General features: G+C 35.7%; 1 non-coding gene across 1 annotated transcript; it reads right to left on the bottom strand.

Moving 5' to 3' along the window:
* Nucleotides 1-23337: 23337 nt before the first annotated feature.
* LOC112534743 lies at nt 23338-23444 on the bottom strand. Its single transcript, XR_003079005.1, has one exon. It is a non-coding gene; the product is annotated as a small nucleolar RNA R71 (small nucleolar RNA).
* Between the last annotated feature and the right edge of the window lie 363 nt (nt 23445-23807).

Genomic DNA, 23807 nt, shown 5'->3' on the forward strand with positions numbered 1-23807 from the left:
ATCCTCCTTTTCTAAACTAGGAATCTTCTCTTTAAAAAAATATTTATAAAAACATACTTCTCACATTTCTTTCATAAATCTTTCAAATGCAAGCATTAATTCATCATTAGATTCAAAAATAAAGTTGACCTCATCAATTGTGGATTCCTCTATTGTCACGAAGCAAAGATTTGCAACTTCTCCCTTGAGCTACAATTATTAGAATCACTAGTCATCCCAAGTAGCTTTGAGTGCTTTTTTGTTGTTCTTCTTCGGAGATTTCTTGAGTTTAAAGAACTACGATTTGTATGACCCAGTTTGTTGCACTTACAACACACAACTTGCTTCTTCTTATTGTGTTCGCTTCTCTTGAATCATCTTTCCTACCTCTTATTCCTCATCAAGATGAGGTTCTTACTTCTTATTCCCTATCATGATGAGATATTTAACCTTCTTGGTTAGCATTGCTATTTTCTCATCATCATTACTTTTACTAGTTTTCTAGCTAGTCTTAAGAGCAATGCTCTTGTTAGCTTTCACCTGTTCATTATTGTGATACAAAATGATCTAATTGTTTAGAAGCTTACTGATGTGTGCACTTATGCAACCTACACTTAAGGCAGTGAACCTATCGATGCGGTCTAGCACTAGTGAGTATCAAGGTCGTATCCTTGGAGATAGGGTAAACCTAAAGTTACTACTGTTCGTTATGTTATTTAATCTGAAATAAGGTGTGAGAAGTCTAAATTAATTAACTAATGCTTATGAATGCAAATAAAGGAACAACCGCAACTCACAATCGAAAGACAACCGTAACAAAGAAGCAAACCCAAAGGGGACCTAAGTGATGGAATTCTAAGGTTGATTTTATAAACTGCCAATCTTGCTACCCATGCCTAAATCCTGAATCGAACTCCGCTCCTCTCTTGAGCTCACTGAGTTCCTAAATCTGCACTAACCTAATGGAATTTCTTCCTATCAGATTATTACAAATTAGCATTAAGCGTGATTTAGAAACTATTAAGAGTTGTTAATTCGTAATTCGGCGAGTGAATTAACCTTATCTCTAAGTGTTAACTACCAGTTCTTACTATTTAATTTCCAGTTGTAAAAAGCATTTCTCAATGTTAAGAAACAACCCAAAAGACAATTAATTTAACGTCTCAAATTAATTGAATCAAATTTTATTACTAAACAGTAAGAAGATTACAAAAATGGCACATAAAAATTTAATATTTAAACACAAACCATCAACAAAGATAAACCCCAATGGGTTCGGCAGTCCTAGCTACTCATAATGAAAGATATAAATACAAAAGGAAATAAATAACAGAAAAGAAAATGAAACATATAACTGCTCTTCTATCGAATCGAAGTGGGAATGTCGCAAGTGCCAATTCTGAAACCAGCCTCAAGTATGGATCTCGGATGTCTCGGTCAATCGTTTAGAAACTTCAATCTTTGATTGAATCCTCCAAATCAACCCTTTGAACTGACGTTGGTCTCCTAAAATGTCAAGAACAGAGGTGCAGAAGTGAGGGGTCGCGCGCGTAGAGAAATCCAGAAATCAGAAGCAGAACCCTGTCTCATTTTGCGTGCGCCTATTTATAGGCAGAAGTGCCATAGCCATGCCACGGTCCATGCCATGGCCCGTGTAAATATGCACAGCCTATGCCACGGTCTGTGCCATGGCCCGTGTATATATGCGCGGCCCGTGCCACAGCCTGGGCAACGGGCACCAACCTCCATTAAATGCCAAATTTTCAAAATTGTCCAAGGTTGTGCAAAAGCCTCGAAATGCGCGTTAATAAGGAATCGACTCTGATAACATCTAATATGCATGAATCATCCAAATATCTTTATTTCTACCCATAAATCAATCAATATCTATCAAAGAGTCCGATAACCTGAAAAATTCATAAACATACCAAAGTGCGATCAAACAGGAATAAATATGACTCAATTATGTGAATAAACGACTATAAACAGTCAATAAACATGCATAGAATCATCTACATCACTTACCCCAAATTTCATTTGTCTGAAGCTTGAAAAGATCGTTAGCTTTCTCAATTGAAGTCACTCTTGCCTCTTAATCTTTCTTTAGCAAAGCCCTTAGGATTTTATTGTTGATATCTTCCAATGTGTAATATTTTCCAAGTTTCTTCATTGATAAGAAAGTTCTTTTATTATAGCGTCTTTCTCGGAATAGCTATCTAAAGTACCCAAAAATACAATGCACTTATTATACATTTGAGATTTCTCATTAGGCTTCATCTTGAACATTTTACATTCATGAATAAGCATTTATATTTTATCGGTCTTGACTTGATCTTTTCCATCATGCTTTACTCTTAAGCATTCCTGAATTTCTTTTGCTAATGTGCAATACTCTATACTATTATACTTCTCTTTACTTAATGCACAATAAAGAATCATGATGTCCTTCTTATTCTTCAAATTTACTTTCCTTTGCTTATCTAGCTAATTACTTTTAAGTAGAATCACATCAATCTCATTAATTCTCTTAGTTGAAGCACTTCAACCTTCGTCAATAACATCTAATAAATTGACTCCCTCACTATCGAAGAAGATTTTTGTTATGTTCCTCCCTCACTATTGAAGTTTAATCTTTTCAAGCAGACTGGGGTGGAGAGTATCAAGCCATGACTCATTATCTTTCTGAAAATGGTATAAGTCAAAGAAGTTCTTGCCCTCATGCACCGAAACAAAATGGATGTGCTAAAAGAAAACATCTTCATATTGTTGAGACGGGTCTAGCCTTTCTTCATCACGCTTTTATACCACAAAAATATTGGGATCATGCTTTTCAGGCTGCAATTTATGCCATTAATCGGTTACCTACACCAAAATTAGCTCATAAATCTCCATTTGAAGTTCTCTTTAAATCCAAACCTGATTACAATAGTTTAAGAATTTTTGGTTGTTTGTGTTATGCTTGGTTAAGACCTCATGTACTTAATAAATTAGCTCCACGTTCCACTAAATGTGTTTTCCTGGATTATAGTACTATTAACAAAGAGTATAAATGTTTACTTCTTGATTCCCATAGAATTCATTACTCACGCCATATTATTTTTTATGAGCAGGTTTTCCCTTTTGTAAAAGATGGTGGGGTTATACTAGTGTCACACAATCTTCTAAAGAACCTTTAGTAACTATTCTTCCTCATTTTCCTCACAATACTATGAATACAAATTTTTCACCCTTAGCAAGATAAGAGTTCTACTTCCAATCAACACCACTTTCCATCTAGTTTAAAATTATAAACTCCACACCAATCATCTTCAACCGCCAATCATATACCATTACCATCATAACCTAATTCTATCCAACCTCGACCATTAACCTATCAAATACTACAGATGCACAACACCCGACCAACACACAAAATCTAACCTGTACTCATCTAATGATTACTCGTTCCAAGACTAGAAATCTAAAACTAAAAACTCCTTAACTTTAGGAGCAATACTAACAATCCACTAACAGCCCCTCAATTATAGCCATGATCAGAAAAAGATTACAAAAGATTAAATAAATGAAAGACTTAGTCAAATGAATAACTAAGTAGCTAAGAGATAGCAGAAACTGCTGCTACATGCTGTTAGTGCTAATACTACTAATACGCCCCCTGCAAGTTAGACGGTGATGAACATACTAACTTGGGAAGATGTTGAAAAAATGCAGGCCTGGACAAAGCTTTGGTAAGTGAATCAGCTAATTGATCAGCAGTATGAATGTTCACAGCAGTAATTAGCTTGTGTTGAACTTAATCTCGAACATAATGAAAATCAACTGTAATGTGTTTCATGCGACTATGAAAAACTGGATTTTCATAGAGGTATGTCACTCCGATCTTGTCATAGTAGATGGTAGGAGACTTTGAAAGAATAACACCAAGTTCAAATAGAAGATTTTTAACCCATGTTGTTTCAGCTACTGCACTTGCCACAGCTCCATACTCTGCCTCAGTGGATGACCGTGCAATTGTTGTTTGTTTCTTCGATGACCAGCTTATTGGATTTAAGCCTAGAAATTTCAGATAACCAGTAGTGGATATGCGATCAGTGACATCACCTGCCCAATCGGCATCGGAGTACATGACTAAATTCATGACATTGCTTTTTCTTAAATAGAGACCATGAGTCATAGTTCCTTTTAGATATCTGAGCACTCGTTTAACTGCTTTCCAATGTAGTTCAGAAGGAGAGTGCATAAATTGTGAGAGCTTGTTCACAGAATATGATATATCGGGTATAGTGAAACTCAGATACTGCAATTTACCAATAACTTTTCTATACTTTGTAGCATCTGTGGGTGAATAACCATCATGAACCAATATTTCTCTAAGGATCCCATAGGTGTTTTGACTGCTTTACAATTCAACATACTTTCCTCTTGAAGAATATCAGTGATATACCGAGTTTGAGATCGAAACAGACAATATGAATACCACAACACTTCAACACTAAGAAAAAATGTAGGTTGCCAAGATCTTTAATAGAAAATCGAGTGGCAAGGGATGAAATTATTTTTTGTACCACTATGTTGTTATTACCTATAACAATGATGTTATGGACATAAACTAGAAGATAGATGCAAATGACAGAATCCTTCATGATGAATAGGGAGCTATCATACTCAGATTTAAAGAATCCTATGGAGAGAAGATGTGCTTTGAGTTCATTATACTAAGCACGTTGGGCTTGCTTTGTCTTTTTTAGTTGACAAATATGAGAAGGATAAGATAGGTGTTCAAAACCTAGAGGTTGACTCATGTACACCTCTTCATCGAGACTGCCTTGAAGGAAAGCATTGTTGACGTCAAGCTGCTGTATTTGCCAATTGCATTGAACAACAAGAGACAAAACCACTCTAATTGTTGTTGGTTTAACAACAGGACTAAAAGTTGAGTGATAATCAATTCCCAGGCATTGTGTAGATCCTTTTGCGATAAATCGAGCCTTGTATCTATCAACAGAGCCATCTGGTTTTCTTTTAATCCTGTATAACCACCGACATGAAACAACATTATTAGAGGGGTTAGGAGGAACAAGTACCCACGTCTGGTTTTTCACCAATGCATCAAACTCTATTTTCATAGCTTGTTTCCACTTTGGAATTTTGTTAGCCTGAATGAAGATTTGTGGAATGATGTTTGATTGAACTTGAGCCATGTAATCAAAAATCTGTTTAGGTTTGTAGATGTTATTATGTGAACGAGTAATGATTTGTCGGGTTTGTGGTTTAGGAGAAATAGAAGGAGTGGGTTCTGATGGATGAATTGGAGAAGGATCAAAAGAAGAAGAGATGGGATCAAAATTTTGGCGATGAACTTGAAAGGTGGTTGTTTGTTGTATGAGTGACCATATCTATATCTGAAGTGGAAATACGTACATGAAGAAGGTTGGGCAAATCTAAATTTGGGTTGGATAAGGATGGGAGAGATGGTTGTTGGGCCTGAGGTGGGCTCATTTGAGACAGGTCATCCCATGCTAGCTGTTTAAAAGTTTCAGAAATATGAGAAAAAATTATTTTAAAAGAAAATTCATCCCTTGCCACTCGATTTTCTATTAAAGATCTTGGCAACCTACATTTTTTTCTTGGTGTCGAAGTGTTGCGGCATTCAGATTGTCTGTTTCTATCTCAAACTCGATATATCACTGAAATTCTTCAAGAGGAAAGTGTTGAATTGTAAAGCAGCCAAAACACCTATGGGATCCTCAGAAAAATATTGTGTTCATGATGGTTATTCACCCAAACTCACCACCCCCATCACTATAGAAAGACAAGATTTTGGAATTAAAATGTTTTTCTATTAAAGGGAGAAATTTTTGGAAAGTCATTTTAACCTCACTCTTGTTATGTATAGTGTAAATCCATGTGTATTTTGTGTATTGATCAGCAAAAATATAGTAATATAATTTTTTGTCAATTGAAATAACAGGGGAAGGTCCCCATAAATCACTGAAAATGGTTTGAAGAGGTTCGAAACTTGATAAAGTAAGGCGAGAAAATGGTTGTCGATGAGATTTATTAGACAAACAAGCATTACATAATGTAAATTTGTCTAGAACTCAACTAGGAACATCAAAGTTATGCAAAACAAATTTTAAAATTCTAGTATGAGGATGATCGAGCCTGCGGTGCCAAGTTTCAATGGAGTGATTGATGGAGGCCATGTGAGCTTGTGGAGAAGGGGATGGACAAATAGTTGGCCACTCATACAACCCATTTCTATTTCTGCCATGCACCAAGGGTGTTTGTGTTGCGAGATCCTTGACAAGAAAATCAGAGGGAAAAAATCCCATAGAAGTTAGATTATCTTTGCAAAAATTTGAAGCTGAAATTAAATTGTGTTTGATTTGAGGAGCACACAGAGTATTAGACAGATGAGAAATAGAGTTAGATGCATATAATGAAGTTGAACCATTGTGAGTGATTGGAATTTTGTTACCATCTTCCACTGTCACTTCCTCCATGCCTTGGTACGCAGGCATATTGTGTGGCTCAGTGGTAATGTGATGTGTGGCACCTGTGTCTAGAACCCATGGATTTGCAGATGACTGAAGTCCTGTGATGAAGTTTGCTTTGGCCTCAAGGTGATTGTGAGATTTGGAGCGACATACTGAGGCAATATGACTAGGGCGATTGCATAGCTGGCATTGAACACCATTGTTGTAGGTGTTATTATTTTGTTGGCACCATTGTAGTTATTGATTGTACCTGTTGTTGTTGTAGCGTCGCATATTCCTATTGTTGTTGGTTCTATTTGCTACAACAGCTGTTATTGGAGATGAGAGTTGATGCCCTTGAGTTTTAAGAAAAATTTCATGATCAAGAAGTTTTTCATAAAGTTCAGGACATTCAATAGGAATGCTGCGATTACGAATTGCTGTTGATACTTCCCGAAAGTCTGGGCTAAGTCCATTGAGAATCTTAATTGTGAGTTCAGCTTCAGCAATAGGAGAACATGTAGTGGGAAGTTCGCCAGGAAAGGTTCGAATTTGGTGAAGGTATTCAGTGATACTCTTCCCGTCCTTTGTGATGCGACTGAGTTGATCACGCAAGCTGTAAATTCAGGTGTGACTTTTATTTGCATAGGTGGTATGCAGAAGAGCCCATGCTTTCTCAGTATTGGATGCACTTGCTACGGTGGATGCAATGGTGCTGTCAACAAAGGCCATCTTTGCTTGGTGAATGAGGCCGTCTTGACGAACCCAAAGATGATATGCTGGACTGGTTTTAGTTGCATTGGCGCAAGTGATTGTCTTCTCAGGGCAAGGCGTAGAACCATTAAGATGTCCAGCTAGTTCATGAACTTCAAGAAGTAAAGTTAATTGAGTTTTCCATGTAGAGAAATTAAAACTGCCTTGTAGTTTGATAGGTAATTGTGAGGATGGTTTAAATTGGACAATATGATTGTTGATGTTTGGATTATTAGCATTGATAAGAGGAGACCATGCAGTGGAAGCCATTGAAGTTGTTGAGGGCTGTTAGTGGATGATAAATCAAACTCGTTAGAGCTTTAGATTAGCTCTGATACCATAAAGAAGATTTGAAAACAAAAGACTAAATTTATTAGCTAATTGTTAAAGATTAAATACAGTACTAAATCTAAAGACACTCCTTAACTTTAGGAGCAATACTAACAACCCATTAACAGCCCCTCAATTATAGCCATGATTAGAAAAATATTACAAAAGATTAAATAAATGAAAGACTTAGTCAAATGAATAACTAGGTAGCTAAAAGATAGCAGAAACTGCTGCTACATGCTGTTAGTGCTAATACTGCTAATAGTGAGTAAGTACTCAAATTTCTCTTACTACAAGAAAAAGATATTGGCTGCATAAGTAGCTTATAAGCTAAAGCTTGCAAAAATGGTGTATAATTAGAAGCACCATAATTAGCCCACCATGAAACTGGTTCTTTGCACATTCTTACATTAATTACATGAGGTTGATTGAAATACTCTAATCTAGAAAAAGTTCATAATCAACATAAACTTTGTATATATCTTGTTTATTTTGAAACAACTTCTTAAAGCATTTACTTCTATTTATAGAGACTTCATTAGCCTTATATGGTACATCTCTTAGAACCCTATTAGTTTTACGTTGGAGCCAACCTTCACAATAATATTTAGGAACTAAAGAATGTGCCATGCAATGTAATAGAGTATTACTTTTACTCCATCTACTCTGTAGAATTTGATGAACAATACCAAAAATGTTTGAATGACTAGAAATTAAATATATTCCTTCATGCTCAAATATAACTTTACTAATGTTTTCAATTATTGAATCTCATATATTATATATCAAATGCAACATAGGAGAATCTGTATCCACTACCCTTAACATATTAAGGATAGGCTCAGTAAGATTTTAAAAAATCCAAGTTGGCCCACCAATCATTATTCACTATGCATTATTTAACCTCATATATTTGCATCCCTGAAAATTTTCCATTCAGAGAATCTATAACTAGTTTTTCTAGTATTGTCCTAACATCTTTCATTCTTTAGTCATGATAATACTAGATGCAAATGTAATAGCTGTGGCGGCGATTTTGGGCGCGCACCTAAGTGTCTCTATTGACTATGGCAATTAAGTGGCGTACTAGATTCTATAAGGAAGCTTCACCACATCTAAAGATGGATCCAGAAGCCAACTTCCTTCTTTGTGTATCTTTACAAGCATCCATTATAGCATGTCAGGTCCATCTAAATCTAGCCTATTTTTATAAGCCCAGCTCATCTAGTCTAGCCCAATTACAAGTTATACTTTGATTCCATCCTTTAAGCCTAAATGGACTACCTTTTATACTAAGGCCTAGTTGAGTGATCTTAAATCTATTATCTCCCAATTAATTCAATTAAAACATGGCAAAGCCCACTAGGTCTATATTGATTTTAAATTTAGGTTCATTTACCATCCTTTAATCTAATAGACTACTTTTTCATGTTACAATCCAATTTTAACCTAAAGTCTATATGTTCAGTTTTAATTAATAATGACGTTACAAATATTTGGCATCCATCCAACATAAAACAAAAAAATAAAGTACAAAAAATTAAATCTAACTATTACAATCCACCTACAATTAAAAGTGAAAGGAAAATGCCTAAAACTAAGTTACAGTACATAAAATATCACCAAAATCCAATAAAATCTAAAAATTAAAGCAAAAGTGTGCAAAGCCAATCGGCTAAGTGCATAGAGTTAATTGACTCTAGGGATTAGAATGGTCCATTCTTGGATTTTTCTTCAAGTCTCAGCCCAAAAGCCAATTTTACATGAACAAAAGACACAAAATTAATTAAAACGTGATTAAATAAAGTAAATGTCAAAAAATACCAAATTATGTTAGAAAGTCTAAAAATCATGCAAACCCTAGAAATAAAGACTGACAGTAAACAAATAAGGCATTTATAGCAGATTCTAGATTTTAATCATGTAACCTTAAAAATCTAATTCAATTATATAACTATAAGGAAAATATAAATCAATCATGTCACCCTAATCATTTAACTAATCAGATTGAAAAAATCCAATGAAATATATATTATTAGATTCAAAACTTTATATTTCCATATTATCATATTCAAAAGCCAACATGTTCATATTATCATATTCAAAACCCTACATATTATAAACATGTTAATTCATAGGAAACCTTAATTTAATCATGCAAATCATATAAAACAATAAGAAAATAAACATCCTAAAAATGTATCTAGAATCATAAAAACAAAGAACCAGTAAAAAGGGAAAGGGATGTTAATGATGCTGAATGTGTGGGAACGCTCAGGTTGTCACTGTAGATTGTTATTCTACGAGTCTCTGGATATGATGAGGCTATTGAATCAGGGATTAGTTGAGAATACAGCGTTTCTCGGGTTTTAAGAAATCTTTTATCGTTCTAATAAAACTTTCCTAATCTAGGCTTCTTTCTCAGTGACTTACTCTATAGTTACCAAAAAGGAACTCTTTATTTTTGAACGAAGGTTTTCTCTTTAACTCATGAGCACTCTTAATTACTAAAAAAATGATGAGAATCTCCCCCCTAGAACTATGTTATAATAATTTTTATATAGAACTAGGGCTTGGAAACTGTAAAGGAGTAAAACAATAAGCTTCAATCATTTTCTTTTGATTTTTAAAAGAAAAAGATTTTATTTTATCGGTCAGTAATATCCAATAAAAATCTTTTCAAAATCTTAATAATTATCAGAAAAACTTTCTAGAAACTTATTTTCTTATTTTTGGGCATTTTAAAGACAAAATACACACAAAATGACATTAGATTTTGAAAATCAGATAGTTGATTCAGCTCTATGCTAAGTTGATTGGCTAATGTAGAGCTGATTCAGCTATATCGCAGAGCTGATTGGCTCAAGAGATAATTTAGTCCTTGAACTTCCTGAAAACTGTCATTTTACCCTTCAAAGTTATTTTTTTTTCTGAAAATTGATTCTAGAAAAGTAATTTTATTCTAATTAATCTCAACCCTAACTTGGATTCGCCCGTCCTCAATCCCTCGGACTCGAGAAAGGCAGTAACTTTCATCATAGGATTTTTCATAATTTTCTAGATATTTGGATTTGGAAAATGGGTGCTGATAGTTGTCCTATTTGTCGAGATCTATAAGCAGTCATATGATTAAATAAATTAAGACAAATCATAATATCAAGAATATGATAAAGGATATATTGATAAGTTGTAGGAGCCATGCTCCGTAAGCTCAAATAGATGTAAAAATTCCAATTTGATGTGGGGATCACGAGCACTTGAGTTTTGAGGACTTTGCTTGCTTGAGATTTTGAGGACTTCACCTCTTTGGAATTTTCAAGACTTTGCCTGCTTGGAATTTTGAGGACTTCGTCTACTTTTAATTTTTGAATTTCTGCTTGACTTATCTTATTTGGGGTACTGATTTCTACTTTAGTTGAAAATTTCCTTTTTGGGATGCAATTGACTTGACAGAGGTCTTCTAGAGAATGCATTGGTAATTAGCCCAATTGAGGACTAAACTATAATTTTGATAGTTTAGCCAAAGTCAATATTTTTTTTAGAATTTCCTACCTCGGGATGCAATCAACTTGAGAGATGTCTTCTAGAGACTATATTGGTAACTAGCCCATCCAAGGACTAAGCTGTAATTTTTGAGAGGTCAAGGACCAAAACAACATTTTTGCCTTTTTTAGGACATTGATACATATATGTATGCATGGCTCTTCATCTAGATACACTGGACGTACCCCAGTCACTCCAAATTGGGAGTTTTCACCTCCAATTTCTCGCCAGAATGATCTTGGGCTTGTCAAAGGGGAGAAAATCCCCATTTTGGCAAAACTGAACACTCATCGGGCATTTTCGGCAGTCAAAAAGGTAACTTTCTCGGATTAAATCTTGTTTTCTATTATTTATAAACTAGATATCTCAAAATGCATGAAAATTTGATGAAAGAGTTGAAGAAATTGTATCCCCTAACCCACAAAGCTTGATATGACCCTAGACAATCTATTGAATATAATTAATATCAATACGTTTTGAGAATCTATCAAGAACAAGATAAAAGATATGCAACTAAGAACTCACAACAATCTATTGAAGGAACCCTTAACTATTAATGAACAATTCAACAAAGTTGCAATTTTCAAAACCATAAGACCTCGCAAGAACTTAGAAGGAGAACATTCTCAAGCATCAAACTAAAATCAAAGTTAAAGTTTTACAAGATGATGGCCCTTAAGTATTTATAGTGAATACTTAGAGTTTAAACAAACTAAAGAGTATGGTGCCAAATGCAAAGGGCAGCTGGTGCCAAATGCAAGGGGCAGCCGACACTTAGAATTAATCTAATACACTTAACTAAAGGTCCAAACTAAGCAAGTAATTAAAAAGGCCCAAGGAAATAGAGGTTTAAAGTAATAAAACACTCAAGGGCCGAAATATATAAGAAGTTAAATAAGGAGTAGTTTCGGCCCAAAGTGAAATTAATAAGGAGTCAAGCTTCTTAGAGCCCATTCCCATTAACTTGAATCATCAAGACACAATCCGGCTCATTGAGCTTGTTTGAGGCTTGTTCTTCCACAATGTGAGTTGTCACCAAGGCTTGAGCAAATAAGGCCATTTCATCCTTAATCTTCTTAGCTCTTCATCTTGTGATTCGACACTCCCCATACATAGAGGATCTTGGTTGGATGGGTTTGTAAGAGCACTAGGATTTTCATCATTCCCTCATTCCTTAAGCGAATTCGTCCTTAGATTAGCTCCTTCAAAATCAAAAGGAGATGAATCAGAAACATTAAAGGTTGTACTAACATTATACTCACATGGAAGGTCAAGTTTGTAAGCATTATCACTAATACTAGCAACCAATTGGAAGGGTCCATCTCTTCTTGCTTGCAACTTGAATGCCTCTGAAGAGAAAACCTCTCCTTGCGCATATGCAACCACATCCAATCACTAGGTTCAAACACAACTTGTTTTCGACCTTCATTGTGATGATGCGTGGCTTGCTCATTTCTCTTCTCAATTTGCTGCCTTACCTTGTCATGAAGTTGTCTAACATATTTGGCCTTCTTGGAACCATCCAAGTTAGCACGCTCTTGTAATGGCAAAGGTAATAAATCTGAAGGAGTTAGTGGACTAAAACCATAAATAACTTCAAAAGGGCTATAATGAGTGGATGAATGCACACTCCTATTATATGCAAACTCTACATGAGGCAAACAATCTTCCCAAGATTTGATATTCTTTTTTATAATAGCATGCAATAATTGTCCTAAGGTCCTATTAACCACTTCACTTTGACCATCTGTTTGAGGGTGACAAGTAGTAGAAAGTAATAGTTTAGTATGTAACTTAGTCCATAACGTCTTCTAAAAACAGGATAAAAATTTTGCATCTTATCACTAACAATAGTCTTAGGCATGCCATGCAAACGTACAACTTCTCTAAAGAATAAATTAGCAATATATGATACATCATCGGTTTTATGACATACAATAAAGTGTGCCATTTTACTAAACCTATCAACCACCACATAAATACTATCATTGCCAGGCCTAGACCTTAGCAGTCCTAAGATAAAATCCATATAAACATCAATTGAAGGTGAAATAGGAACAGACAATGGCATATACAATCCATAGGGCTTGCTTTTAGACTTAGCACGTAAACAAATAACACAATTAGCACAATATTTCATAACATCAACACGCATTTTCGGCCAACAAAAGTGCTCATGCAACATGTCTAAAGTCTTAGCAACACCAAAATGCCACATTAATCCTCCCTCATGTGATTCTTTTAAAATAAATCTACACATAGAAAAATTAGGCACACATAACTAATTATCCTTAAATAAGTAGCCAACATGCTTATAGTATTTATCAAAAGCTCCATGCCTGCATGCATCATACACACTTCCAAAATTAGGATCATCAAGATAATGTTCTTTAAGAAATTCAAATCCAATTAATTTAGAATGAAGTGTGTTAATCAAGGCATACCTCCTAGAGAGTGGATCAGCCACCACATTATCCTTAGCCTTCTTATATTTGATCATATAAGGAAAAGTCTCTATAAATGAACTCCAAGTTGCATGCCTTTTGCTTAATTTATTTTGACCCTTCAAATGCTTTAAACTGTCATGATCTATATAATTTACGAACTCTTTAGCTAATAAATAATGTTGCTATATCTCCAACACCCACACCAATGCAAACATCTCTTATCATAGGTGGGGTAGTTTAAGCTTGCACTACTAAGCTTTTCACTAAAATAGGCATTTGGCCTACCCTTTTGCATTAATACAGCTCCAATTCTAACACTAGACGCATCACATTCAATCTCAAAAGTATAATCAAAATTAGGCAAAGCAAGTAAATGAGCATTAATCAATTTATCTTTCAAAACCTGAAATGCCCTATCTTGGGCCTCTCCCCATTTAAAACCTACATGCTTCTTAATAATTTTAGTTAAAGGGGTAGCAAGGGTAGAAAAATCCCTAAAAAATCACCTATAGAAGCTAGCTAGGCCATGAAAAGATCTCACCTCACTCACACTCTTAGATGTCAGCCAAGAAGCAATAGCCTCTACCTTTCTTTATATACCTCAATCCTATTAGCACTAATAACAAATTTAAGAAAAATAACCTTAGGAGTGAAAAAGTCACACTTGCCAAGATTAGTATTAAGCTTTTCTCATTGCAAGACATTATATAACGTCCTAAGATGCTCTAAATGCTCATGCATGGAATTGCTATAGACTAATATGTCATCAAAATACACAACAACAAACTTGCAAATAAAAGGACACAAAACATGGTTCATAAGTCTCATAAATGTATTAGGGGCATTAGTTAGCCCAAAAGGCATCACTAGTTGCTCATATAAACCATACTTAGACTTAAAGGCAGTTTTCCATTCATCCCCTAACTTAATATCCAGACTTAAGATTAATTTTAGAGAAGATTTGAGCACCATGTAATTCTTCCAAAATATCATCTAATCTAGGAACTAGATGGTGACACTTCATTGTAATCTTGTTCACTGTGTGGCGGTCGACACACATCCTCTAAGATCCATCTTTCTTGGTTACCAAAAGAATAGGTACAGTACATGGTCTCATACTCTCTCTAATCAAACCTTTGGAAAGTAATTCTTCCACTTGTAGTTGCAATTCCTTAGTTTCTTCCAAGTTGCTCCAATATGCAGGGTGTTTAAGTATTTGCGCACCAGGTATGAGATCGATCTGATGCTCAATTCCTCTAATGGGTAGCAATCCATGTGGAATCTCCTCCACAGATACATCATCAAAACCCTACAAAAGAGTCTTAATGCCTTGAGGCAGATCCTCAAGCTTAGAGTTAGAAAAAGATAACATGACACCTTTAGAAATAAGCATAAGCATACCTTGTTTAGCCAAATAGGCTTTTGTACATCACCACCTTCTTTGGTATAAAAATTGTCTTTTAACTCTATTTTTGTTCACTTTTTCACTAGATTCTTCTTTTTCTTATGCCTCACTTTTTTTATCACTACAAACACTCAAACTCTCCTTATTCCTCTCTTTTCGCACACTTCTTATTATTTTTCTCACAACTCTCCTTTTGCTCGTGCGGCTTTTCTTTTTCACATGCATTATCATACCTCTACGACTGAATTTGGTTCATAGACCTGTTTAGGAGTTAAAGGTACACAATTAATAGGTTTATTCTAGAAAGTAAAAGTATGATGATTATTAAAACCATCATGAACAACCTTACTATCAAACTGCCCAGGATGTACTAATAAGATATGACTAGCTTGCACAAAATCACATCACACAAAACTTGATCTTTATAACATCCTATAGAAAAAGAAATTAATGCTTGCCTAGTGACCTTAATATCACCACAATTATTCAAGCAGTGTAATCTATAGGGCTTAGGATGTTTAGTTGTTTTCAAACAAAGTTTGTCAACTAAACTAGCATTAACAACATTATTACAAATTCCACCATCTATAATCATACTACACAATTTATTTACAATTGTACATCTAGTTTGGAATATATTCTCACATTGTACTTCTTCCTCTTTGGCTTGTACATCAAAGCATGCATAGTCACAAAAGAAAAGAGTTCACCATCAGGAGCATATTCGACATCCTCTTTTTCTTATGTGTCATCATCTAAGACTAGCCCATCATCATATCATCACCTTTACTTATCACATCACTGTTGTCCATGATTGTCATAATTCTTTGATTAAGACACTTGCTTGTGTCCATATCTGATATAGATGATTCTATGCATGTTTATGGACTTTTTATCAGTCGTTTATTCATGTATTTGAGTCATATTTATTCCTGTTTGATCGCACTTTGGTATATTTATGAGTTTTTCAGGTTTTCGGATTCCTTGAAGGGAAATTGATTAATTCTTGGGCAGAAACCAAGCTATTTGGATGATTTACGCATATTAGATGTTTGTCGGATTCGATTCCTTGTTGGTGCGCATTTTGAGGCTTTTGCACGGCCCATGTATATTTGCACGGGCTATGGCACTTCTGCCTATAAGTAGGCACATGCAAAACGAGACAGGGTTCCGCTTCTGACTTCTAGACTTCTCTATGCGCGTGACCCCCCACTTCCACACCTCTGTTCTTGACATTTTGGGAGACCAACATCATTCTAAAGGATTGATTTGGGAAATTCAAGCAAAGATTGAAGGTTCTAGATGATTGATCGAGACGTCCGAGATCCATACTTGAGGCTGGTTTCAGAGTTGGTGCTTACAACATTTCCACTACGATTCGAGAGAAGAGGGGTTACATGTTCCATTTCCTTTTTTGTTGTTTATTTCCTTTTGTATTTGTTTCTTTCATTATGAGTAGCTAGGGCTGCCGAACCCATTGGGGTTCACCTCTGTTGATGGATTGTGCTTAGTTATTAGATTTTTATTTTCCATTCTTGTAATCTCCTTGCTATTCAGTAATAAAGTTTGATTCAGTTAATTTGTGACGTTGAATTAATTGTCTTTTAGGTTGTTTCTTGACATTAAGAAATGCTTGTTACAACTGGAATTTGAATAGTAAGAACTGGTAGTTAACACTTAGAGATAAGGTTAATTTACTCACCGGATTAAGAATTAACAACTTTTAATAGTTCTAAATCACGCTTAATGCTAATCTCTAATAATCTGATAGGAAGAGATTCCATTAGGTTAGTGCAGGTGTAGGAACTCGGTGAGCTTGAAAGAGGAACCGAGTTCAATTCAAGATTTAGGCATGGGTAAGCAAGATTAGTAATTTATAAAATCAACCTTAGAATTCCATCACTTAGGTCCCCCTTGGGTTTGTTTCTCTTGTTGCGGTTGTCTTTCGATTGTTAGTTGTTGTTCATTTATTTATTTGCATTCATAGTCATTAGTTAGTTAATTTAGACTTTTCACACCCTATTTCAGACTAGATAACATAGCGAACAGTAGTAACTCTAAGGTCCCCCAATCTCCAGGGATACGACCTTGATACTCACTAGTGCTAGGCCGCATCGATAGGTTCACTGCCTTAGGCGTAGGTTGCATCAGTAGCCCATCAATATCCTTTACACTTGAAGCATTAGATCTTCGATCTTGAACCCCTTGCTTTCCCTTTACCTTTATCATCCATAGACTTGTCTTTGTTGTAAGTCAGCTTACTGGTACAAAAACTACTCCCACCCTTTTGATTAGTCTAATTAGACTTATTAGAAAACTTAGGTGTAGAGTCACCTTTGTTTATAGTCTGAGGTTGCCTTTCAACCTTGATGGCGACATGAAGGAGAACTTCCATGTCTACATAAGGTTATAGCTCGACTAGGTTGGAAATATCTCAGTTAAGCCCATTAAGAAAACGTGCCATTGTTGCCTCCCCATTCCATCTATATTGGCTCAGATCGTAGCTACCTCCATCTCTTGGTAGTATTTATTCACAGACTTAGTTCCTTGTATAAGTTCTTGAAGTTTGTTTTACAATTCCCTATAATAGTAGGAAGAAAAAAAATCATTTATGCATGATTCTCTTCATCTTTCCCCATGTTGAGATTGGATCCTCATCGTTGTGCCTTCGAGCTGTAACTAATTAATCCACCACACACTAGCGTACTCAGTAAACTCAATACAAGCAAGTTTTACCTTTTGTTTTCTGTGAAGTTATGACATTCAAACACTCGTTCGACTTTCTTTTTCCATTCCAAATAGACCTCTGCATCTCCCTTTCCTTAAAAACTAGGAATCCTTAACTTAATGGATCCTAAATTCCCATCCCCTCTTCCTTGTCCAAAGTTCTGGTTGGAAGCACCATCGTCCTTATCGTCATCATCAATCCAGTTATATCTCCTAGGTGGGGGTGGAGGTGGTGTGTGGTTCTATTTCTCATCCTTTTCAAGCATTAATTAATTCAATTGTGCCAAGATTCTTACGAAAGTATCTTGCACGGACTTCTTCCATAGTTTATCATCATCATGTGTATCCATGATAACTACTTACAAAGAAACATTAGGATGAAAATTCACTCCCTTACGTGTTTCCTCTCAAGTGTTTAAGCAGGCACCCTTTAATGCACTCACTATCTCACACCACTCATCTCTCTCTTGAATTCTTACAGACACTTGTTACTTTAATAATCACAACTTCTAAATTATTAAAGAGAATTAAAAGTTGTTTAGAAAAGAAAAGAAAGGAAAAGAGTTAAGAAATTTCACAAGAATGAGAGAAGTGAAAGTAAGAATTGAACCCTTATTAGTATTAGGTACAGTTTTATAAAAGAGAGAAGAAGAAGAAGAAAAAGTACCTTAATCCTTTATTCTTGGATTGAGGTTGGCAACTAGGGTTGAGAAAAGAAGGCTTGTTTTCGTTCTTGTATAAAAAGGAAATAAGAAAAGAAAAGAAGAAACGAATTTGTCTTTTGGTTTTTATTTTGTTTTAATTTTTGTCGTATCTTGATTAGAAGAAAAGAGATAAGAAAGAGAATTATGTTTTAAGGTCTTTGGGTAAGAATAGTTTCAGCTCGAGAGCTAAGAATGATTGAATTATGTTTAGGGTAGTTAGTGTATGGCATGTAATTCAACAAGCAAGAAGCAATAATGTTGTGTAGTGGTAAGTTATGTTTTGGCTAGGTAAAGAAAAGAGCTAAAAAAGTTTGGTAAGTTATGCAAAGGTTGGGGTGTCAACTAGGCAAGAGAAGAAATGGGAAGTTTTGTTCCTCTAGGTAGGGCAGCTAAGGTTGAGTGTGTATATGTTTTTGTTTTAGAAGGAAGTTAGGTAGGAACTTTCGGTCAAAAGAAAATAGGTGAGAAGCAATTAGAAATATTCCTTTTCCTAAGTTAGGAATGAAAGAAATAATTTCCTAACTAGCTTGTGTAATTCAGCACATCTTGGGGAAATAAAAACTTTATTTCCTAAATGTAAAGCTTCCTCTTTGCAAAGATCTTCTTGACTAGTAAACTTTCTATCTTGTTTTTCCCTTGTTTCCAAATCAATTCCCCCCCGTTTAGGAGAGGATTTTCTACCAAATCAAGGAGATATCAAGAAGATATTTTTCCTATTCCTTGATTAGGAAACTTGCTGAAATTTTTTTCCTCTTTTGTGATGAGTCTCCTAAAATGTAATCCCTTGATTAGGAGCTTCTACATTTCGACTCCTTCATTTCCAAGCTTGAATTTTCAAACTTAAATGGAGCTTTACTCAAGTTGAACACTTCTTTTTTTTTGCATGAATTTTTTTATACTAATTTGCGGAAACAAAAGAACTAACTAAATAACTACAATCTTGAACTTGAGCCTAATCTCTGATACCAAAACTTATATGAGCCTAGAAAATCTATTGAATAGAACCAATATCAATCCGTTTTAAAGATCTATCAAGAACAATATAAAGGATACGCAACTAAGAACTCACAACAATCTTTTGAAACCCTTAGCTATCAATGAACAATTCAATAAAGTTGCAATGTTCAAAACAATAAGCCCTCTCAAGAACTTAGAATGAGAACACTTTCAAACATCAAATTATAATCAAAGTTAAAGTTTTACAAGATGATAACCCTTAAGTATTTATAGTGAATACTTAGGGTTTAAAAAAACTAATGAGTGTGGTGCCAAATGCAAGGGGCGGCCCACACTTAGAACTAATCTAATAAACTTAACTAAAGGCCCAAACTAAACAAGTAATGAAAAAGGCCAAAAGAAATAGAGTTTTAAAGAAATAAAACACTTAAGGGCTAAAATACATAAGAAGTTAAATAAGGAGTAGTTTCGTCCCAAAGGGAAATTAATAAGGAATCAACCTTATTAAAGCCCATTCTCATTAACTTGAATTTTCAAGACACAATGCAACTCATTAGGCTTGTTTGAGGCTTGTTCTTCCACAATGTGAATTATCACCAACGCTTGAGAAAATAAGGCACTTGGCTCTTGCTCTTGAGATTTGAACACTCCCCATATATAGAGGATCTTGCTTGGATGGGTTTGTAGGAGCACTAGGATTTCCAACAGAGCTGATCGGCTCTGTGTAGTGCCAACTTGGCTCTATGCTGAGTTAAACGGCTCTATACAGTCTAAATCGACCGTGCATGGGTCAAAAACGATTGTTAGGGCATTTTGACATAAAAATAACAATAAATAAATAATATACTTACTTGTTTCGAGTCTTTGTGTGTGTGTGTGTGTATTATTTTTATACCTTTCTTTTTGCTTTTCAAAGCGATGTCATATCAATCCGATTCGCCAAAAAAATTACGATGCACATAAATGGCTCAATGAATTATCGAGTTTTGTGTAGGCTAGGATCAACAACACTGGGTTTTGTAGATTTTTTGCTAGGTAGTCATCTGTTATTGGAAGGATTCACCATACCTCGGTGCACCTCTGATAGAGAGGTGGATGGACCATACATTTCATACACCAGTCGAGGAGTTGACTCTGTCTCCATTATCCTTTACCGCCATCCCCGGGATTAACTTTACAAATACGCCTATACCTTTTGACGATGTCATCCATGACTAGAGCTCCCATATTCGAGAGCGTTATATTATTGATTTGCTATAGTTTTTGCCGGTGTGCAAGAACACTTTATTCTTAGCCTACTAGAGCATTCCCCTCCATTATAGAGCCTTCGTTCCTCGAAATGCTAGAGAGGTTGATCAGATGGCTCGAGCCTTCCTTGTGTACCTCTTCGGGACTACATTATTCAGTGACTCAAGGAACTCACTGAACTTCCAATATTTGGCCCCATTAAGGGATTTAGACTAGGTCTCCTCCTTCAATTGGGGATTTCTAGCTCTCGCTTACATGTACCATCAGATGGACATTACTGTCCATAGGAGCAAGAGAATATGCGTATTTTGGCATGCAATATATGTAAGTTATATCCGCTTTGGTTTCTTCATTTTTTGCTTTCCTGTATTCACATGGCAGCTACTCGCTCTTAATTTGTAGGTTTAGACCTTGGAGGTTGGCCTTCTTATGGGCTCTCAGCCTATCAACTCATCTTGAGCCTTCCCGCGCTTGAGCCGTTAGGGCTCGAGTAGGAGCGTTCCTCTAGAGTGGCCATAAGTCCATGTGCATTACATGTGGATCAATTCTTTACTTGGGATAAGGTAAATTGAAAATTCATTAGTCATGTTTATATTTTACTAGTTCTAGTTACTTACCTTTGCAACCTACAGATTCATAGCGACTAGCTTGGTGAGTGTCGTCATTAAGATCCCTACATGCTCTCCATCAAGGAGGGGGAGATATCACAATTGTTGATATTATTGATCAAGTGGAGCACGGAGCAAATTCAATTTCGGTTATCTTTTAGGTTGGATAATGTACAAAACCATCAACTGTTTGGTAGAAGAATTGTTCTCTTGTAAGTATGCAATCAAATCTCTTTTCTTTTTATTATTTTTGCCTAAGCCGTCCTTTCGAGTTTTCAACTTAGCTTTTCTTTTTCCTAAGTTGCCCTTTTTGGTTTTCAACTTAGCTTTTCTTTTTTTATTATTTCTTTTTCTTTCTTTTCTTTTTGCATATTTGGATACACGAGAAGCTTTAAATACTGATTATCATGTGGAACATCGACAAGTACGATCTGAAGCATGTGCAAGTCTGATCCATTGCTACCCTATGGGATTACGATGGCTGGATTTCCTGGATGAACGACATTACCGGACACACTTATTCATTAGACTTGCACTATATGGAGAATCAAGCATATCACGCTCATGGTGTACGATAATTTTATACCTTTACCTAGATTATAGGCATCCACCTTCAAGACTTTATCACTAGTACAGGCAGAAGCAACAGAATCTATAATTCCCTACTAAATTTGAAAGCTGCCCACCGAGACAAGATTTTCTAGATAAGATGGAGAGACTCTAGCCCCGTCGAGATATAGAGTGCAACCTGGATTCTAAAGGCGATCTGACCATATATGAAAACTTCAAAGCTTGGGTCATAGACTTTGATTATCAATGCTTGTTTTCTTCTTGCTTTCATTATTAATAAGAAATCACATTATTCATGAGATGTTGTGAATTGTGATGTTTAGATTGCTTTATGTAATTGAGAAGTTCATTTAGTAATTGGAAATTTGAATAGCAAGAACTGATTAATAATCACTTAGAGATAAGGGTAATTGACTAGCCAAATTAAGAATTAACAACTCTTAATAGTAGTGGATTTAATCTTAAGGCTAACCTAAAATCAATTGTTAGGAAGAGATTCCATAGTTTAGGTTCTTAGGTTTAGGGATTTGATGTTCTCAAGAGGGAAATCTAATTCAATTTAGAATCCGCTACGGGTAATCATAATTGGTAATCAATATAATCTCTACCTTTACTAAAATCCAACTAGCTTAGGTCCCCTTGGGTTTGCTTTGTCCTTTGATTGTTTCACAAAATCCTTTCAGGCTGTTTGACATTTAGTTAATCACTTTGCTTGCATCTAATCATAGAATAGTAACTTCATAGATTTTGTTAAGGTTAGATATCATAAGATGCTGCAGTAGTTCTAGGATCACCCTTTCCTGAGAATACGACCTTGATACTCGCCATTAGTGCTAGTCTGCATCGATAGGTTCACTACCTTATATTGTAGCTACATAAATAGCCTATCAAGTTTATGGTACCGTTGAGAACTTTTGTGTGAAGTAGAGTGAATTTGTGTTTGTGTTAATTAGCCATTTTTACTTTTTTTTCTTTTCATTTCCTTTTATTCTTTATTATTTTATTCAATTCTATGTTCTTTGGTTGCTGCCTCTTAATTTTAGGTAGTTTATAACCAGGAGCTCTAATCCTACTCCTGTAGACCCTCTTACTGAACTAGAGTGATCCCTCCGTCTTTTGAGGAAGCGTATGCAAGAAGAAGAGGAGGCGTAGATAGAGATTGAAGCCCCTATGAATAGACTAGTAGGGATAGGAGACAACAACCAGGCTGCGGATGAAAACAGGACAATGTATGAGTTTGCTAGACCTTCTCTTAAAGGGACACAGATGAGTATATTACAACCACCTATGGCAGCTAATAACTTTGAGATAAAGTCGAACGTGATACAAATGGTCTAAAATAGTGTACAATTTTGGGGACTACCGAGCGAGGACCCAAACGCTCACATCACCAACTTCTTGGAGATCTGCGACACCTTCAAGATAAATGGAACAACTGATGATGCTATTCGGTTGAGGCTGTTTCCTTTTTCTTTGAGGGACCGAGCAAAAAGATGGTTGTAGTCACTCCCAGCCAACACTATTATGACATGGAGATTGTTGGCTAAGAAGTTTTTATATAAGTACTTTCCTTCTGCTAAAACTGCTAGATTGAGAAATGATATATCTTCTTTTGTGCAGTTCGATGACGAGAGGATGTACGATGCTTGGGAGAGGTACAAAGACTTGCTCTGATGTTGCCTGCACCATAGACTACCAGTATGGATGCAGGTTCAAACCTTCTACAGCGGTTTGAACCTTACTACTAGGCAGATGGTAGATGCTGCAGCAAGTGGGGCCCTAAATAGTAAGACGCCAGAGCAGGCATAAAATTTGATAGAGGAGATGGCCATGAACAACTACCAGTGAAAATCCTCTAGGATTCGGCCAGTCAAGCAGGGAGTGTTCAACCAGCTAGACTCCACAGCAGCCTTGGCAGCACAAGTGGAGCTTCTGACCAAGAAATTATACCAGCTTCAGATGCCAGTTCATGCAACCTAGATAAGCTGCGAGTTTTGCGGTGGCCCGCACTATAGTGCAAACTGTAATGCATGAGGTATGTTTGCTTCACCTTCTAA

Source organism: Ricinus communis, chromosome 2 (assembly GCF_019578655.1).
Source record: "Ricinus communis isolate WT05 ecotype wild-type chromosome 2, ASM1957865v1, whole genome shotgun sequence".
In the NCBI taxonomy this organism is placed as follows: domain Eukaryota; kingdom Viridiplantae; phylum Streptophyta; class Magnoliopsida; order Malpighiales; family Euphorbiaceae; genus Ricinus; species Ricinus communis.